This window comes from Buteo buteo, chromosome 18 (assembly GCF_964188355.1).
Source record: "Buteo buteo chromosome 18, bButBut1.hap1.1, whole genome shotgun sequence".
Taxonomy (NCBI): domain Eukaryota; kingdom Metazoa; phylum Chordata; class Aves; order Accipitriformes; family Accipitridae; genus Buteo; species Buteo buteo.
The window spans coordinates 8655262-8673504 of NC_134188.1; the positions used below are offsets into that span (position 1 = coordinate 8655262).

At 42.3% G+C, this 18243-nt stretch overlaps 1 protein-coding gene across 16 annotated transcripts in view; it reads right to left on the reverse strand.

Moving 5' to 3' along the window:
* Window positions 1-17978, reverse strand: part of ZMYM2 (zinc finger MYM-type containing 2) — a 95448-nt gene extending 77470 nt beyond the window's left edge. For 9 of the 16 annotated variants that reach the window (XR_012653410.1, XM_075049949.1, XM_075049947.1 and 6 more), the window contains exons 1-2: window positions 17865-17978; window positions 16680-16737 (exon numbers count right to left, since the gene is read on the reverse strand). The gene's annotated coding sequence lies outside the window, so the exon portion shown is untranslated. Of the gene's footprint in view, window positions 1-9721; window positions 9741-16679; window positions 16738-17083; window positions 17331-17797 lie in introns of those variants that run through there. The other 7 variants (XM_075049950.1, XM_075049943.1, XM_075049951.1 and 4 more) reach the window with 6 other exon arrangements.
* Between the last annotated feature and the right edge of the window lie 265 nt (window positions 17979-18243).

Here is an 18243-nt window from a genome sequence, read left to right on the forward strand (position 1 = left end):
AAAGGCTAGAAGCCTAAAAATAAAAAAGGAAAACTTGGAAGACTGCTTTTGAGAGACTACATAACTGAGACATCTTCAAAAGTGAAGAGACAGACAAAATCCAGGAGACAGTATTATACTAAGGTACAAACAAAGGAACAAGAAGAGAGGGATTGATTTGTCCCAGTGAAGGAATACTACTTTCTGCTAGGAAAATACAGTATCCTAACTAAATTATTTACCTCAAAAGGTACTGTAAGGTACTGTGCTGCATTTAAATTCCATATCCAAACTAGAAGAAATAGCGTATTAACGGTATACTATCAATCACTTCCATTCAATGGTGACAGCATGTGTGAGGTAAGGGGAACAAGAGAGACTGCAAATAACTGAAGACTTCAACTACTGTTGTGCAGACTAGGGGAAGAGGACAGACAGCACCCCCCCACCCCCCAAGGGGAAAAAACAAAACAAAACACCTCCCCCACCCCCCAAAAAAACAACACTGAAAGATGGAGAAAAATTCTTACAACACAGCCAACTGCAACCAGCTGGAAGACTAACAGAAGGAAAAACAACTCCTGAGCTATTTGAGCCACGCAACATAGTTCAAGATGTAATTATCCAGACAGCAGTCCAGAAAAGCATATTTAAATTCCCAGGGAAATAATAATAATAATTCATTACTTCAACATTTGACTTCAAAAAGGAGAACAACATAAGTGCGAGGAACCCAGTTAAAAGGAAACTAAATGGAGCAACTAGAACAAAAAGCTTGAGAGCATGAAGGCCGTTTAAAAACTTCACCTTATTAAGTATACAAACAATCTAAAAAGACCCCCCAAAGCCATAAAGAGTACTATTAGGAAGTCTCTGACCTACAAAGATTCTGTAATTGTACTAGGGGGAAGTTTCATATACATTTGCCCTATTCTCTACCTTTTGCTAGGCATGGCTCAAGACAGGCTACTGAGCTATGTCAGAGCCAAGGTTTGTCTAAAATGCCAATTCTTGCGAATTTTACAAACAGTAACATTTTCTTAAAGAGTACCCAAGAAGCCTGAACCACAGCAGAAAACACATAATAAACTCTTTGCCTTGATGTTCAGTAAGGAAAAGATCAGGGAAGAACACATCTAAGCTCTCTTTCTAGGGGTCAAGTCAGAGGAAAAATGTCCTATCAAAGTGCTAACAGAAGAGGATTTTAGAACAAATCACTAGGGCCACATGGCATTCACTTAAGATTTCTAAAGACAGTCAGCAATTTTATAGTTCAGTATCTGTAACCAATTACTTAAGCAGAAGGTGCTAACAATTACCCAAAAAATAACAGACTACAGTCCTATCTCCATCACTAAACAGACTGATAGAAACTACAGGTGAATATACGAAAGAAAAAATTATATACGGGGAAAGAATTACCATGGATTTTACAAAGAAAAGGTAATGCCTCACAGGACTACTGGAGAGATCTTTCGAAAGGTTCAGACTTGTTGACCAACTCTGATTAAACTAGTATACAGCACTTAAGACTTCCAAAAGGCATTCAAGCACATTACTCACTAAAGACTGCAGTGGAAATTATCTATAATAAAGATTTGAGAAAGGGTTCTCTGGGGGATTTGTAATTATGTAAAGAGAAAAATATCATGTATTGTTTGCTGTTATCACAATAAAGAGAAGTTACCAGAGGGGTTCCAAAATAAAATTATATAGGTCAACATACATACATCAACAATAAGGGACAGTGACTACCTAAGTGACAGTTTCCTCATTATACAAAATTATTCACAGCAGCTGAAAACAGAAACCAGTTGTAAAGAACTACAGAAGGATATCACAGTACTGAATGCTCAGACAGTATGGTAGGCAAAATCACTAGTCATAAATGCAAGGTAATGAACAGGGAGAAAAGAGTAACTACATACCTAGCAGTTCCTCTAAAGTAGAAGTTTAAGATCCAAGTTGCAACTCTTTCACTCTTTCAAATCAAAGCTACTCAATCATCAACAACCAAAGAGGAAAAACAATATAAAAGAAGAATCAAGAACAATACAGAACACATTTGTCACTACATAAGCAAGATGCTGGTGAACTATGTTTTTAATCACAAGATGTTCAGGTCACCCCCTTTCAGAGAAAGGGAAAAACAGATGAGTTACATAAATGATTTATAGTAAAGGAAAAGTCTTCTCGGAAAAGACAGACAACTCAAGGAAGATGGTAAATCTGCAAGGAAAAAAATACACAGAAGATGAAAGCTATGCTCAGTGTCTTACAACACACAAAAAAGGCGCCCAGTGAAATAATTACATTTAATAATCTATTGCGCAGGGAAACATTTTCTTTTCTTCTTAATTGTGAGAATCTCTGCTGCAGAAGGCTACAGAGACCAGAAATGCAACCAGTTCAAATAGGGATTGGGCAAAAATGAAAATAAATGCACTGATGATTGTTAAACATAGTGGTCCAAAGGCAACTCTACAAAAGTTCTTAGCCAGCCAGTTGCTGAAAAACAGAATACACCTGCAGAAAAATCATGCTATTAACTGCCAAGTTTCTATTCCTAGACATCACTGTTGCAAACAGGTCACTGAATTGTCTACTAACCTAGTAGAGCAATTAATCTAACCTAGTAGAGGAATAATAATAATATTCTTGCATGCAGAAGAAATGTCACTAGCCTCATGGAAGCTTTACCCATTTACCCAAAATCTGAATTTTGGCCTATGGCTGTCAGGCTGACTTCAGTTGGGGGATGGGTGTCAACGTTTAGGCAAAATTATCAGGTAAGAGACTCATCTGAACGCATCTCAATGTTCTGTGAGGCTATACGGTTCTAATGATTAATTCCTGACCCTGACATTTCTTTGACCATAACAACATTTAATTCCTTCATTCAGTTACTTCCAAGAGTTCTCATCCTTCCTTATTACAGAAAGTCACTTTTTATCACTTGACTATTCATAAGTCTGATGATCAAAAACTCAATCTATTGTAAAGACTGCATGCAGCTAGCAAGAAGCCCTCTAGCTTAACAGTATGCTGTAATGTCTTGCTACCACTCAGGAACGTTAAATTCCCTACACAACCAGATGCAACCCACATACCATGGCTTTCTTGGGGTATGAACCATCAACTGAACGCCAGTGGCTGACTGAATGTATGCCACAGTTCACCCCAAAAGCAAAAGTAAACCACTCCAATTAAAATCACCTTTAAGTAGCTCTTTTACACTGCAACTGAGGCAGTCTAACAGCCCAACTATACTCACTCATAACAACTAAGAAGTGCTAGAAAAGCAGAAGTAACCCAACATATTTAAAGGGCTGCAATTTAAGCCAGCTTTAAGCTAAATCTGAATGCTGCTACTGCAGTCCAGTCTCAATTTGGGTAATGAATAATGTATGGACAGACACCTACCTATGTGAGAACTCCACGTTAGAAAAAAAGGAGTTGTAGGGCCCTTCTAGGTCATCAGATATAAAACTCTTACCACAGGAGCCACACAATAAAGCAATTTTTATTAAATGTTCTTACTATAAACATTCAGCACTTTTTGTTTGGTGGGGTGTTTTTTTGTTTGTTTGGGGTTTTTTTCCCTCCTTATATCCTTCCTGAGGGATTTCTAGTCATCAAACCTAGCATTTCATGCTCAGATATGCAGCGGCTCTAATTTACTGTCACCTTCTAAATCTCTGACTTTTAACAAAAGTTTTAACACTTCTGAAGGTCCACCTAGTTATCAGGTCCACAGACTCATTTTGTTATGCCATCATGTGGCACAGCTGCTTCTGCAGCCACACACATAGCCAGACAAAAGTTGATCCAGCTGACTTCCCTGCTGGAGTACTTTCCAGCAATATCAGTTCCCCAAAACAAAAATCTCTGTGCAAAAACAGTAACAGCTGTGCCTGAACATAACAAGGTTGGTGCCACAGATCTGAACTTCAGTGTAGAGATCATTTTAGCAGACAGGATACTAGTGACAATCCAATAGCCACAGACTGAACTACCCTGACAGCAAATACTGTGTAAAACAATCCAAAATGCACATGCTAACTGACAATGACACAAGCAGCGACAGACTGAATATTAAAACATGTATAGTTGCTGATCACGATCAGTATGGTATCTAAAACTTTAAGCAAACCTAACATACTACATTAAGGCCACAGTGACACAATTATTTCATCAGTCTACTAGCTTCACACACAAATCATGCTACTGAGTTCAACATAAATACTTGCATACTCCATGCTGAACTCAAGTGCATGTATTCACTAAAGTAAAACAAGGGTCTTCCTTAAAATATTATAAAAGTTCATTATAGATATTAACCAAGAGTCTGAATAACATTTAACACTAACCCATGAATGTATTTATATTGCTGTTTTTTCAGAACACACGTAGAAGCTTTCAGGAACAGGACACTAAATTTAGGTCCACAAATCTCATCTATCCATTGTCTGAGTTCCATCATTACAAAAGCCTGAGATCTCATTACTTCAGTCTAGAGACACTACTCCAGAATTTATTTTCCAAGACATTTGGAGCTGCTTCAAATTTCATTCTTTCCCCAGATTTTCAAAGGAGTTGTATGGATTGAAGAAATTAGCTTACTAAAAGTCATTACATAACACCCAAAATGTGTTTGTCACAGATTTCAGGAAATTTAAGAGAAAAGCATATGCACACAAAGACCTGTAAACCAGCAAAGACAGCAACTAAGAAGAGTGAAAAGGCAAGATCTACATAGTGAAAGAAATATTTTGAAGCAGTTGAGTCAGAAAGTTTTTGTTTTATTCAAGAAAAGAAACTATTTACACACAAACTAAAGCTTACTGAAAACACGCAAACTCCGATATCTCCTGAGCATCTCAACTGCACTGCAGCCACCAGTGTTACATGTGAATGCTGACATTTGATTTCCAACTCATGTTTCCAGGAACACTTGAATACCTTTACTTAATACGGCCTCTTCCTTGGGTCTTCCTACTAAACCAGTGCTAAGAACTGCTCCCCTGTATGCATGAACAGAATCAAAATTCAGGGTTAATCTCAAACTTGATTCTATTCAGGGTCAATCTTGAATGCAAGTGCATCTACACCAAGCACCTATCATTTTCAAGATTACTCATAGGGGTATAAGCAGCAATTGGCATAGCAACTCATGGCAAATCAAAATCACGATGTTGACTAACTATGTATAAGTTTTAGGGCAGCCACACTGACATGTATCTCCCCCTTATACACACACTTTCTGTGTATTTCATGGCTGTTTAATCATGAAAGGGTGCTGATCAGCAAGAACACAGCACCACTTCTAGCCTTAAAAGCCATTATGTGTAATGTGGTAGACAGTAAATTTTATTTCTCTTACTACTCAAGCAGCTACGTGCTGCTTAAGGATATCCTTTATTATAAATGGAATAGAAAGGTGCAACAAGACAAAGAACCAAAGGACCCACAGAATAAGTTATATCTAAATGCTATCTATTACTTATATCCAAATGCCCATCTATTTCCAGGAAAGTAGGTAACACTAGACCACAGCAACAGACTTGAAAGATGACCTAAGTGGAAAAGGAGCAGTACAGTAACAGTAGAGAAACGATATGCTAAAGATATGAAAATAGGAAAAGGGGAAGTAAAATACTGAAGAATAAAAAGAACAGTAGAAAGTGGCCTGAATACAGCATGCAAAGAAGACAAATTGTCATTTGATGTGTCTTAACTTTAAAAAAACATAATACTTAGTAGGAAAAAAATACATACTGAATGGCTAGATCAGAAACAGATCTGAGAGTAATAAAATTATTTAGGAGTGTGGACTGGGCAACGGAATACAGGCCACTGATAAATGTCAGTGGGTCACAGCACATTTCAAAAACATGCCTTACTCTTGCTCCACAGGGACCAATGAAGATTAATTGAGAATTCAAATCTATGAAGTCCCTAGCTTTTGCTAGCATTCAAGAAATTAAATTGAGCTAGTAATACACACAGTGTATAAACCTTTTAAAACAGCTTTTAATTATCACAGGTTCTAGGCAACATGGTTGGAAGCACTCTGTTTACAGATGTATTACAGCAAATGCTACAAATTTAGTATAGATACTAATGAGAAAAGGCTCTGTAACCAAGCAAATATTCTATTTCTCTGTCTTTCATAAGAGGTATAGTTGCATTGGCTATACTTTTAATAGAACTGTATCATGATCATAGTGACTATACTAATCTGTAAGCACCTAATATACACAAGTGGCACACAATCTTTCAAATTTGTCAAGTTACAAGAAATTGGCAGTACAGCCAATCATGTATAAACCAATCAAATCTGAAAAAACAACCAGAGGAAGAAAACAAGAAGAGAAATTTCAAGTGCAAGAGGATGGGACCTACTAGATCTAATGCATCCTGTAGAACTACATGTTTAGAAACAGACCAATTTATTAACTACAGTAATGCCAATTCTGTTAAGAAGTTAACCTTCCCTGTAAAATACACTTTTTAAGTCAGTACATTTAAGGTAATTTTAAGAAGCAGTTTTTAAACAATTTCATGCATTCACATTTCATTAATAATTTTACACAAACAGCACAAATTCTTATTTTTGTGTTATTGGGGGAAAACAGTGTTCAAATTAACTTACAGTAAAGCACTACATATCAATGGAGAGCACCTTCTTGGTCACTAAATGATATCAGACTTAGCTTAAATGCTGCAAGTTTAATAGAACAGCTGATGTTGGAAGAGACCTCTAGATATCACCTTATCAAATCTACTCCAGCTCACAGCAGTGACAAATTAGAAATGAGATCCATCTTTGAAGTTAAGTCAGGTTGTTAGGGTCCTATCCAACAGAGCGCTAAATATCTATAAGGATATAGATTTCCCAGCCTCTTCGGACACCCTCTTCCAGTGTTTGATTATCTTTACTATTTGGAATTTCCCTTGTTGCAACTTAGGCCTGTTATCTGCCATCCTATCAATGTGCATCTCTGAGAAGAGCCTGGCTTCATCTTCTCTATACTTTCCCATTAATTAGTTGAAGACAGCAGTAACATGTCCCTCCAGCCTTCTCTTTAGTCTGAACACACGCATCCCTCTCGGCTTTTCCTTCTTTGTTATGTGCTCCAGACCTCTAAGCTGATGGCCCTCCACTGGGCTCACTCCAGCATATCAATATCTTCATTATAACAGGGTTTACCCAAAACTGGACTAAACACTGTAGGTGTGGTCTTCCAAGCATCAAACAGTGGGGAACAATCACTTCCCTCAAACTGCTGGCTACAGTCTTGCTTAATTCAGCCCAGTATGCTGTTTGCATTCATCCTTGCAAGGGTGCATTATTCATGTTTAACTTGCTGTCCACCAGGACTACCTGAAGCTGCTTCCTATCCTATCAGTGCCCAGCCCATATTATTCCCACACATTTTAGAAATGAAGATGCTTTACTAATTGTCAACAAGGACTTTTAATGTTATTCTTCATTAGTGCTTCCTCTTATTTGCTTGTTGGTTTTATTGTTTTGTGGTTTTTGTTTTGTTTTTTTTTTTTTATTTTAAACTAGCATGCAGTCTATTTTCGTATACATACAGCCCATGAAACAAGTAACTGCATGGATAACTGGTAACCACCATGCCTAACGGCACACCCAGTTTCTCAGTGCCTGACTGCACAAATCTTTTTTACTAATGCTTTTTAAATCCTTTCTTTTTACTTTGCATGTGCTTAGAAAGAAAAACTGTCATGCCATAGCTCGTAAATGAACAAGAATTGTGTAGATAAGACCATTTTCCTTGTCTTTAACAACAACTAACATCAGCTAGTAGTCTCAACCAGACTTGTCATCCCTGAGAAATACCCAAGTATTGGCTAAAAACCTAGTATTTTTGGCGCAGTATGGACAAGCTTCTTCGACACAATTTACCTGCAGTGATTAGCATTCAATACATCTAGTAATTCAGAACAGGGAAAACCGAATTTAAGAGAGTAGTACGTGAATACTATGCTATACATAGGAGGGAAACCCACATAGACTATGACCAAGTAAAGAGCCAATGAAGCTACAATATAACAAAGGAAAGAAAATCTTATCATCATAAACAGTGAGATTTAAAAAAAGGAATGGGAAGAAAAGAAAAAGCAACTGTAAAAGAGTTCAAGTTCTATGCTGAAATAAGGTTGATGGGAAATGGGATCCAAGGCAAGAACGGATACAGTAAGCAAGGCAAGTATGACAGGTTTTCACAGCTGCGCTTGCTGGCTGGCTGCAAGTTACATTTTGCAATCAAGACTCCAGTTTATCAAACTAGTTTTAAAAAGTAAAAGGTAGCTTTATTTTTAAACAACTAGATGCATATTGTATTTGCTAAGGCTGCAGTTCCACAACAATAAACCACATCCAGTTCAGCACAGGACTACTGTGGTTTTGAATTCCTACTCCTCTCTCCCACGTTCTCCAGCGCAACTCTTTCTCCCTAGCTGTTTATGAGTCCTAGCCAGTCCAGCATGGGAGCTAACATGGTGGAAAGCTGAAATACAAAAACAGAGCAAACACCCAACATCTACACAGCTCCCCCTGCCCCAAAGCTCATTGTGATGATTCATGAAGCTAAACTGACTCCACCCCAAAAAAGAAACAGAAAAGGCCAGTGTTGGTACAAAGAGAGGACAATGACAACCCTAAATTAGGCTGGTTTAAACAGTCATGCAACCAAGCATATATGCTTATTAGAATTTAGCCCCATGAAAAATACACTAAGTAGCATTTGTTCTAAGCCAATATTTTGCCTTTTGACAAATTTGTAACTGGAATAAAGAACTGCAGAACATGAATTGTACTCCAAGCTAAAAAAAAAAACCCAAAACCAAAACCAAACAACTCTTTAGCTTTGCTAGTGGGGAGCTTTTCAAATCCTCTTCACACTTTTGCCTAAAAAGAAGAAAGTGATGCCTCTAACTTATTCCAACTCTTAGTTAACCCAGCTCTTGGTTATCCTACCTGCCGAAAGGCTACACACTGTTCCCTGTCTGAATTTGTATTGCTTAGGCAATAACCAGTACTCAGAAATTAAGACTTTAAGATTGGAGGGGCTGGGAAAAGCACCCTACTATCTAATATGTTATTGGGCATACAGTCTGTCCTAGACTAGGATGAAGTCACACCCTAATCTATTCCCGTCTAATTGAGGAACAGACTGAGTTTCTAAAGTCTGTTAATAGAAAGCATGTTATCCACTCCTTAAGTCACTCTTGTAGGTCTTCTCCAAACTCTCAAATTCTTTTTAATTATTAAAAAATGCTGGACTTAGTTCAGATCATAATTGCTGTACTATACATAATATTAGCCTGATACACTGAGACCATCTCAGTATTTTTATTTGTCAGTTCTTTGGATAGAATTATACATAAGGATGGCCAAACACAGTGACAATGGCAACAATTCCAAGATATATCCAACATTGGTGTCTGGTAAAAAACAACAAACCAACCTTTGTTGAGCTCTCAATTTTGTGTCACTTCTAAATTGCAATTATATTTTTATTATATGTATTACAGATAACTTCTTACCTGGCCTTTCTAGATACTACCTGGCTTCTTTAATGAGGCACCATCCACCAGAACAAAACCTCACCTTCTGAATGAACATTTTTCAAAAAAAACACAATGACCACCACAAGCAAAACAAAATAAACAAACCCCTCCCAAAACCCATGCACACAGAAATACTAACCGTTATTTCAAAAGATGTCTGGTAAATTCTTCCAGCTTAGTAAGAATTCTGAAACGTATATAGGTTGGTATATTAATCATCAATTCTTGCTCAAACAAAATTATGACATTATTTCAGGTATAACAGAACACTAGGTCTTCTTCCCCTTTCCAGACACACATAAACATTAATAAAAAAAAAAAAAAAGAGAAGAAAAAAGACATTGATAACACACCCACACATTGCAACTGTTATCACAGGCTCCTAGGAGCCAAAGTTATGGACCACACTATGGTAGCCACTGTACAAACACAGAATAAGACTGTTCAAAGAGCAAACAACCTAAACATAAGGGATAACAGATGGAGAGACACAAAAAGAAGACTACAAGGAAACACCACCACCATAAACAACGGTTAGAATTAGTTCTTATTCTAAGGATGGTGAGTTTTGAGTCCCAGGGTGACAGGGAAGGCAGTGGTTTGGCTTTTAGCAGGCTTTGTTTCCTAAAGTTATCTTCTTTTGCATTACCAGGTTGCAATTGCTTTACAGGGTGCACACAGGGAACTTCTCCAAGCACAAGCAGCATCACAGGAGAATGAACAGAAGTGTTTAACTACCAGGATGTCACCTTCTAAGCAGCACTTAAAATCTCATTAACAACAACAAAAAAGATTAACATCCTTCACAGCTAAACCCCAACTTTTAATTAAAGGCAAGTAACTTGTTACTTTTACAACCACAAAATACAAGATGCAAAAAGACCAGTCAGTTAAAGCAGAGGATGAGGAAAGCACTCTTGTTCAGCATTGTGAATCCATATCAACAGAGCAGGATCATTTCCACCACAACCATAAGAAAAACTGTTACCACAAGATACAGAGATCAAAGGTAAGGTATGAGATTTAGTCATGTGATTTATTAACACAACTAAATAACAAACACTTAATTGTTTATTAACAATTAAGGGGCAACTTACTACATGGAAGAAATCTGCAGTCTGTTAGAAGAGTAGTGTGCTGTGTCTAAAACGAGGGCTAGATTACGGGCTTAAACCAAGGATCTCATGACAATGCTGTCCACAAGTGACAGACGGCACAGAAAATTTTCCTTTTGGGGAGGAAGGATTGCCTTTGTGATAGTAGCCTGAGCTAAAGGTCAGACATCCACAATGAGAAGTCAGAAGCACACAGTGAGATCTAGCTGGTATAGAAGTGAGCAAGTCCAGAACAGACAGAGACTTGAAGGTCATCCATACAGAGATGATAGCCGAGTTTATGAATGAGATTAACAAAGTAACTTTTAGAGAAATTTGATGTAGTACTAGGGGTAAATGCCAAACTGGAGAGGTCTTACAGGGATCTAAAGAAAAGGAACTCCAGAAAAAAGTGATGTTTTCACCAAGGTTAAACTTTCAAGGGGGGGAAGGATAGTCGCATCACGAGTGGGCTTTTGTTTAAAGTTCAGTACAGTTACATTGTGCAGAAGAGCCTAGAGGAATGTAAAATGCCAATATGCTTCCAACAAAAGCCTGCAGGAGGAAAACAAACAGGCCCACGTTTCTAAGAGTGACTATGAGCGATAACAGGCATAAATTAGAAAATTGTGCACACAGTTATTCTATGTCTTATGCCCAATTTTATCATCTTCTTCCAATGCCATCTTTCACAACAAAAGAATTGAGGAAGCTACATACAGAAACCAATACGAACTCTTCCATAATGCCACTGTCCTCTCCTAATGATCCACTTTCTTTGCCAACCTCCCAAGAGTTAGACTGGTGAGCTATGGTGCAAGTATCTAAGCAGTTGTTGTTCCATCAGTTAACAGAGCATGTGACCCAGTACACCTCACTACTTTGCACAATCTATTAAACAGTGGAAAAGGTGGAATTAAGATGACATCCTGCTTGGCATGTGTCAGTAAGTATTAAAACCAATGAGTAGGGACTATCCTTGAAAGACTTTTGTACAGCACTAGTTACACAAATTTAGATATTATGTTTTTTAAAAGTTACAATGATACGAACTGAAGGATTCTGATGGTCTTGTAAGAGTTAAGGAAAAAAGTTTATGAACCTTAACATACAGTGAAGTACAGAGTGCCCAATTCATTTATTTTAGGTAAAGCAGTAAGTGTTAAAGTATTTTAGAGACCTAAAACTATCCTTTCTGCACAACAGCAATGCATGATAAAGTAATCTCATCTCAGCCAAATTTCAAAAAAAAAAGCAAACAAAAAACCACCACAAACCTCTTGTGCTATTGACACTCAGTATGGTTGGGGAGGGCACTAGTAATGCCTGAGTACATTTCAAACCACTACTGCAGCTACTCTGTTCGGAGCACTGAACACTTGCTTCTGCACCCCTGCCTCAATGATGAATGCCAGCCAACCCCATCAGATTATTCTCCAGTGGCTGATGGTAGAAGGGGCAGAGAAGGAAGTTATAGTGAAGGTAGCTCCAAAGAGCTTGGGAAACACAGATAAAGACAGAATGCTTAATCATTAGGACAAACTTACAAAGCGTAAACACTCTCCAAACATGTCACTGGAGACTCTCAGCTGACCACAAAACTGAATAACCTCTGTTAATTTTATTTATGGTGGACTAGTAATATCTGAATTTGTCATCTGTATTATAACCATTGATTGAAATTATTTTGTTCTGATAGCAAACTGGAGTAAGAAAACAACTTTCGTCATTGACATGTCCAATTCATGAGATACTTCAGGTGAAGGCATGAGAATCCCTCAGTGAAGAGTTACGACCTAACCTGTCTATAAAGGCCAGTTGTTGATCTCATCTATTGCAACTGTTGATGCTCTCATCCATACAGACATATAATCAAATTTTGTATGCGTGTGTGAGAATCTTATTGAACTCTAGTGGCACAGAGTTTCACAATAAACATGGGTTTTATCTTAAAATTGCTTTTTTCTGGAAGCTAACAGAAGACAGAAGCCCTAAATTGCCGAAACAATTTAAGTATAAATAAACAGCATTGAAATCATAGAATCATTTAGGTTGGACAAGACCTTTAAGATCGAGTCCAACCATTAACCTCACACTGCCAAGTCCACCACTAAACCGTGTCCCCAAGCACCACGTCTACATGTGTTTTAAATACCTCCAGGGATGGTGACTCAACCACTTCCCTGGGCAGCCTGTTCAAATGCGTGACAACCCTTTCGGTGAGGAAGTTTTTCCTAATATCCAATCTCAATCTCCCCTGGCACAAATTGAGGCCATTTCCTCTCGTCCCATCACTTGCTACTTGGGAGAAGAGACCAACTCCCACCTCACTACAACCTCCTTTCAGGTGGTTGTAGAGGGTGATAAGGTCTCTCCTGAGCCTCCCTTTCTCCAGGCTAAACAACCCCAGTTCCCTCAGCCGCTCCTCATAAGACTTGTGCTCCAGACCCTTCACCAGCTTCGTTGCCCTTCTCTGGACACGCTCCAGCACCTCAATGTCTTTCTTGTAGTCAGAGGCCCCAAACTGAACACAGTATTCCAGGTGCAGCCTAGCCAGTTCCGAGTGCAGGGGGACGATCAATTCCCTAGTCCTGCTGGCCACACCATTTCTGGTACAAGCCAGGATGCTCTTGGCCTTCTTGGCCACCTGGGCACACTGCCAGCTCGTATTCAGCCAAGCCAACCAGAGCAGCAATGAACGCTTAGCCATCTCAGTGGGGGCAAGGGATGGAGATCCACATGGCAGCAAAGACACAAGGCTTGTTGGAGCATTGGAAACCACAGAAGCACCTGAGAACAGTCACACAGGAATTAGGGCTTCTCCCCCAAAAATGGCAGCAGGATCAATAGCCCAATTGAAGTTCATCTACACCAACACATGCAGCGTGGGCAACAAACAGGAGGAGTTGGAAGCCACTGTGCAGCTGGAAAACTATGATATAAAATCAATATAGTCAAAGTGTTAACTGAAGAGAACACACCATGCAACTGCATTCCAGAAGTCTCACACTGCTCCCTTCTACTTAAAAGCTCTCTTAGCAGTACAAACACTATCTGACAAATTTACAAATCTTGACCCAATATGAAGAATTTTAATACTAGCATCTAAATTGAGCAGATCATTCATATACCAAGTTAGCATCTACTGCCAGCCATATTTGCCAGCAGCATGTAGGTAGGCTACAAGTATGGAAGAAAAGCTAAGTTTCCTCTGAACTCTAATCTCTCAGAAACCCAGTTATGCTCTTGGAGCATTCACCTAGTAAGATTAAATCACTGAAATGAAGTTCAAAAGAAGCTGCAAAAAAAGCACTTTCAACTGTTGAGTTAAACTCAATAATTTCAGACGACAACAAAACTCCTGTAGCATATGAGGCTTTAAGAGCCTCATGAGGCAAGTATTACCTCAAACTTCTCAGAAAGGACAGCTTACTAGTCTTTTGAACTCTTCTGAGCTTCAAATTTCAATCCCTTTCCACAGCTAGGTTGAGTTCATTGTTATTTGTGATGTACATGTCTTCTGGAAAAAAGTAATAGTTCTCCATGAACAGTGGATTTTCCATTAGTAACAATGCTTGATAGAAATTATTCACAGAACTCCTCATTCTGCTTTTGTTGCAGAGTATATCAATTGGTTGCAAACTCTGACACAAGACAACAGAACTTCAGTAATTCTTATTTAGTCCTTGAAATCAAAATGAAAGCTACTGCAACAATGCAAGACTGGTCATGATGCTGCTGGACAAAAAAAGACAAGACGGCAAAAATCTGGAAAAAAAGTTTTGGTCCCACATTCCTCCATATACTTGAACAAGCTCTGTAGAAGACAAAGAAACTTGCTTTCACTTTTTCACTGGCATTTGTACATTCTTGCTGATGCAAATCCCTCTTAGCATATTATTCCAGGGTAAGCAACAGTAAAATGCAATCATGTATTTGGAGTCAAAGAGGATTTATAACAATAATATAAAGAAAATGTATTAGATACTCTAATTAAGACAGTCTTTTATTAAAACAAGTTATTTAGTTTAACTACCTAACAATGTCCCATCACCACCTTTATTTTCACAAATTGTGGCTGCAGAGTTTGGTTCCTAGAGCTGACCTTGCAGCAGTAAGCACCGAATACATTCCCTCACACAACAGCATGGTCCATCACATGCCATAGGATACACTTTTTACCTCCAGTCATGTGCTAGAGAAAAGGCTATACCACCACAGTTGGAGGAGGACAATGTGCCATCTAGTACAATGCTTTTGTGCAAGACGTTAGTGTAATTCACAAACCAGCTGGCAACTGCTTATTGAGGTTTACTGAGTCTTAGCTATACAGCTGTTCTTGGCAGTATTCTCATCTTTTCACAGAAAGCCACACAAAGCTGCAAAAAAATTTTCAAGCCAGCTCCAGTACACAACATCCTTTTTCAGTCCCTTCCAACACAACACCCTCCCTCCTTCCAAAGCATTATTTGCCTTGATCACCCTTAGAAGTAACTTTTTTAACATGAAGAAGCATCAGAAAAAGCAGAACATTCTGACTGGAATGTATAATGAATCAGAAGTAAAATTAGATGGTAACCTTCCATCCATGACACGGTAAGAGTTAAAAAATTACAACTGAAACTTACAGTAAGAAGTCAAGGTTTAGAACAGACCACTTTATTAACGATAACAGGCCATACAAACTCTTAGGGTCTTTCATGAGGTTGGTAATTTTCGAAGCTCAGAATAAACCCAAATCTGATGCCTTCCTCCTAAGCAGTGAGGTTTTGCAGAGAACCACTTACTCTTTGTATATGTAAGCCACCAAAAAGTGACAAAGAAAGTTGCAAGCTATGCAAACCTGGGAAATCTACTATGTAGAATGGCAAGGGGTGGGTGGGAATTATTTCAAGACACAAGTGGTGGGGAAGACTACAACACCTGAATCCCTCCTGCACCCAAGGGAAGAACCCAGAGCGCAAGACGGGCGCTGCTGCCTTTTTGTTTTGTTCTCCGGCGGCACGTTACCCACCAGACCCGCCGGGGCCGGCTGCGCCTGCCGCGCGGCCTCTAGCGGCCACAGCCCGCGGCCGCGGCCCAACTCGAGCGCTCCCCAACCTCCCTTCCCTTGCGCACGCCGCCTCACTTTCTCCTTCGCTGCACTACCTGGCGATCTCAGAAGCCCCCGTGCAGCGAACCCCCCCCCCCCCCCCAAAACCCATTATTAAAAGGGGCACAAACCAGAGTCAAACGACACCCCAGTCCTACGGACAGAAATTGGTAATCAGCCTCTCCTTAGCCGACCTAACACCCAACAGAGATCACAACCTGCTTTGAAAATCCCACACAGATGAAACGCCGAAAACGCTCGCTATTAAGAAGCTGTGGGTTTCCCCAGCGACCTCGAGTTTTTTGGGGAAGGAGCAAAGCAGATGGCTCAGAAGCCCCGCCAAGGTGCACAAACCGCCAGCGGCACCCAACAAAATCACCCAAGCAAATCTGTGGGCGCAAAGAACCAGTCTGAACGCACAAAGGAGAGACACTGGAACACGCTCTGCAAATTGCTGGGTTATCTGAAACCTCTCGTGCCTCCTCTTAGCTTCAAGATATGCAGGACATGGGATTGGAGAAACAGGGGAAAAAAATTCAAAGATGGCTAAAGGTGTCTCGTCATGGATTTTAATACACGCTCTAAAACTCTAGAGGGCACCCGAAATATGCCCTCCCCCTCCCTCCTGAGCCGGGTAACGTGAGCAGCGGCAGCAGCCCGTCGTCTGCTTGCCGGAGTTGGTATTGCAGGAGCGATGTCTGCAGCAGCAGCGCCCACCCCGAGGAGGAGCCGCCTCACAGCCATTACTGGGGCTTCGCCCCAGGGCAGCAGCTGCTGGACCCAGGAATTTCCCCACCCAACCCTGGAGGCCCCTCCTTCTACCCCTGCCCCCGGAGAATATGGGGGGGTGGGTCAAGCCCTCCCTAAGCAGGTCTAGCAGAGGCAGAAATAGATACGTAAATAGCACTCACAATGGAGCTCCCTCTCCTTGTTGGTCTCTGCCAAGGCTGCACCAAACTGGGCTGGAGCCTAAGGGAAAGACATGGGGTTAACACGGGGCAGCGAGGAGCAGCCAGCGCCCCCAAGCAGCGCTTCCTTTGCCCGGCCAGGGCAGGTACCGCCTGCATCACCCACCACTTCCCTTTAATCCCAACCCTGTAAATAAATAAATAAATAAATAAATAAATAAAAACTGCCCTCCCCGGGGGCGGTGGGGTACTCCTCAAGCACACCCACGCCGCCTGCCCCCCGCTGAAGGAGGGGGGGACAAGGAGCCGCCCCCGCCCGCAGCTGCACCAGGGGGCTTCTTCCGCGCGGGGTTGGGGGGAGGGCGTAAAGGCAGCGGCGGCACCCACGGCGGGGGAGCAAATATTACCTGCTAACTTGCCTAAGCAGCCCTGAACCGGCGCCCCGGGGGGTCGCAGGGCCCTCAGCGGCGGCGCCTCGGCGCCGGGCGAGCGCCTCGGCCCTCCGCACGCTCCCGCGGCAGTTGCCCCCGGTCTCGGGTTTGCCCCCCTGCAGTCGGCCAGCAGCACTGCCGCCTCCTGTCCGCCATTAGAGAGACCCAGCCAAACAATACGGGAGGGGAGCAGCGACGGCGGCAGGATCCGCGGAGCGCCGCGCCGGGCAGGGGAGGGAGGCACCCGCGGGGGGGCTGGGGGGTGGGGGGCGGCGAGGGCGGTGGGTGGGGGAGGCACCGGGGCAGAACAACAGCCGAGGGCCCGGCGGGGAAAGGAGGGAGAGAGGGAGGGAGTTAAAATAGGAGGCGCTAAAACAGACCCGGCCCTTCCCCCAAATGCCCCTACCCCCTCAGGGCTGCCCCCGGGCGCCCTCCATTTACCCCCCGTTGCCCACCTCCGGGCCACGATGGTCATCCGCGGGGCTGCCGCCGCTGCCCGCGCCCCCGCCGCCACCCGCGCCGCCGTCGCCAGAGGTGGCGGCGCAGCGGCGACGACACCGTGGGGTACTTAGCCCGGGTAGCTCGGAGGCACGGCGGCTGCTCTCCCATCCCCACCCTGGGGGCAGCTCCGCGCCGCCAACCGGCCGCCAGCCCGCCCCTGAGGTGCAGCACCCCGCACCCCCACCTTACCCGGCTCCCCACCGCTCGCAGGCACGGCCCCCCCCCAGCCTCCCCCCCCCGCGGGGGACGCACGCACTCTGCGCTACTCCTCCGGCGTCTCAACTCTAACTCGGTCCAGTCCCGGGCGAAGCGCAGCTGCTAGCGAAGGGGAGGAGGAACCGGGCCAAGCGAGCTCGGGGGAGGCCCGCCTCCCCGCCCCGCCATTGGCTCCCCCAGAGGGCGGGCTGTCGCGCTGACCTAGCGGAGTGGGTGGGCGGCCCATCCATCAGAGCCGCCCGCAGCCGGTTGACCCTATAAACTGCCAATCTTCCCCCTGGCCATGCCCGGGGTTCTTCCCACTTTGATCCATCAGGTTTGAGGAACCCGGATCGTTGCCCAGCGGCTCGTTACCCGCGTCCGAGGGCTGCGCTCGCGCTCCCCGCGCAGCGCTCTGACAGCAGCAACTTGCAGAAGTT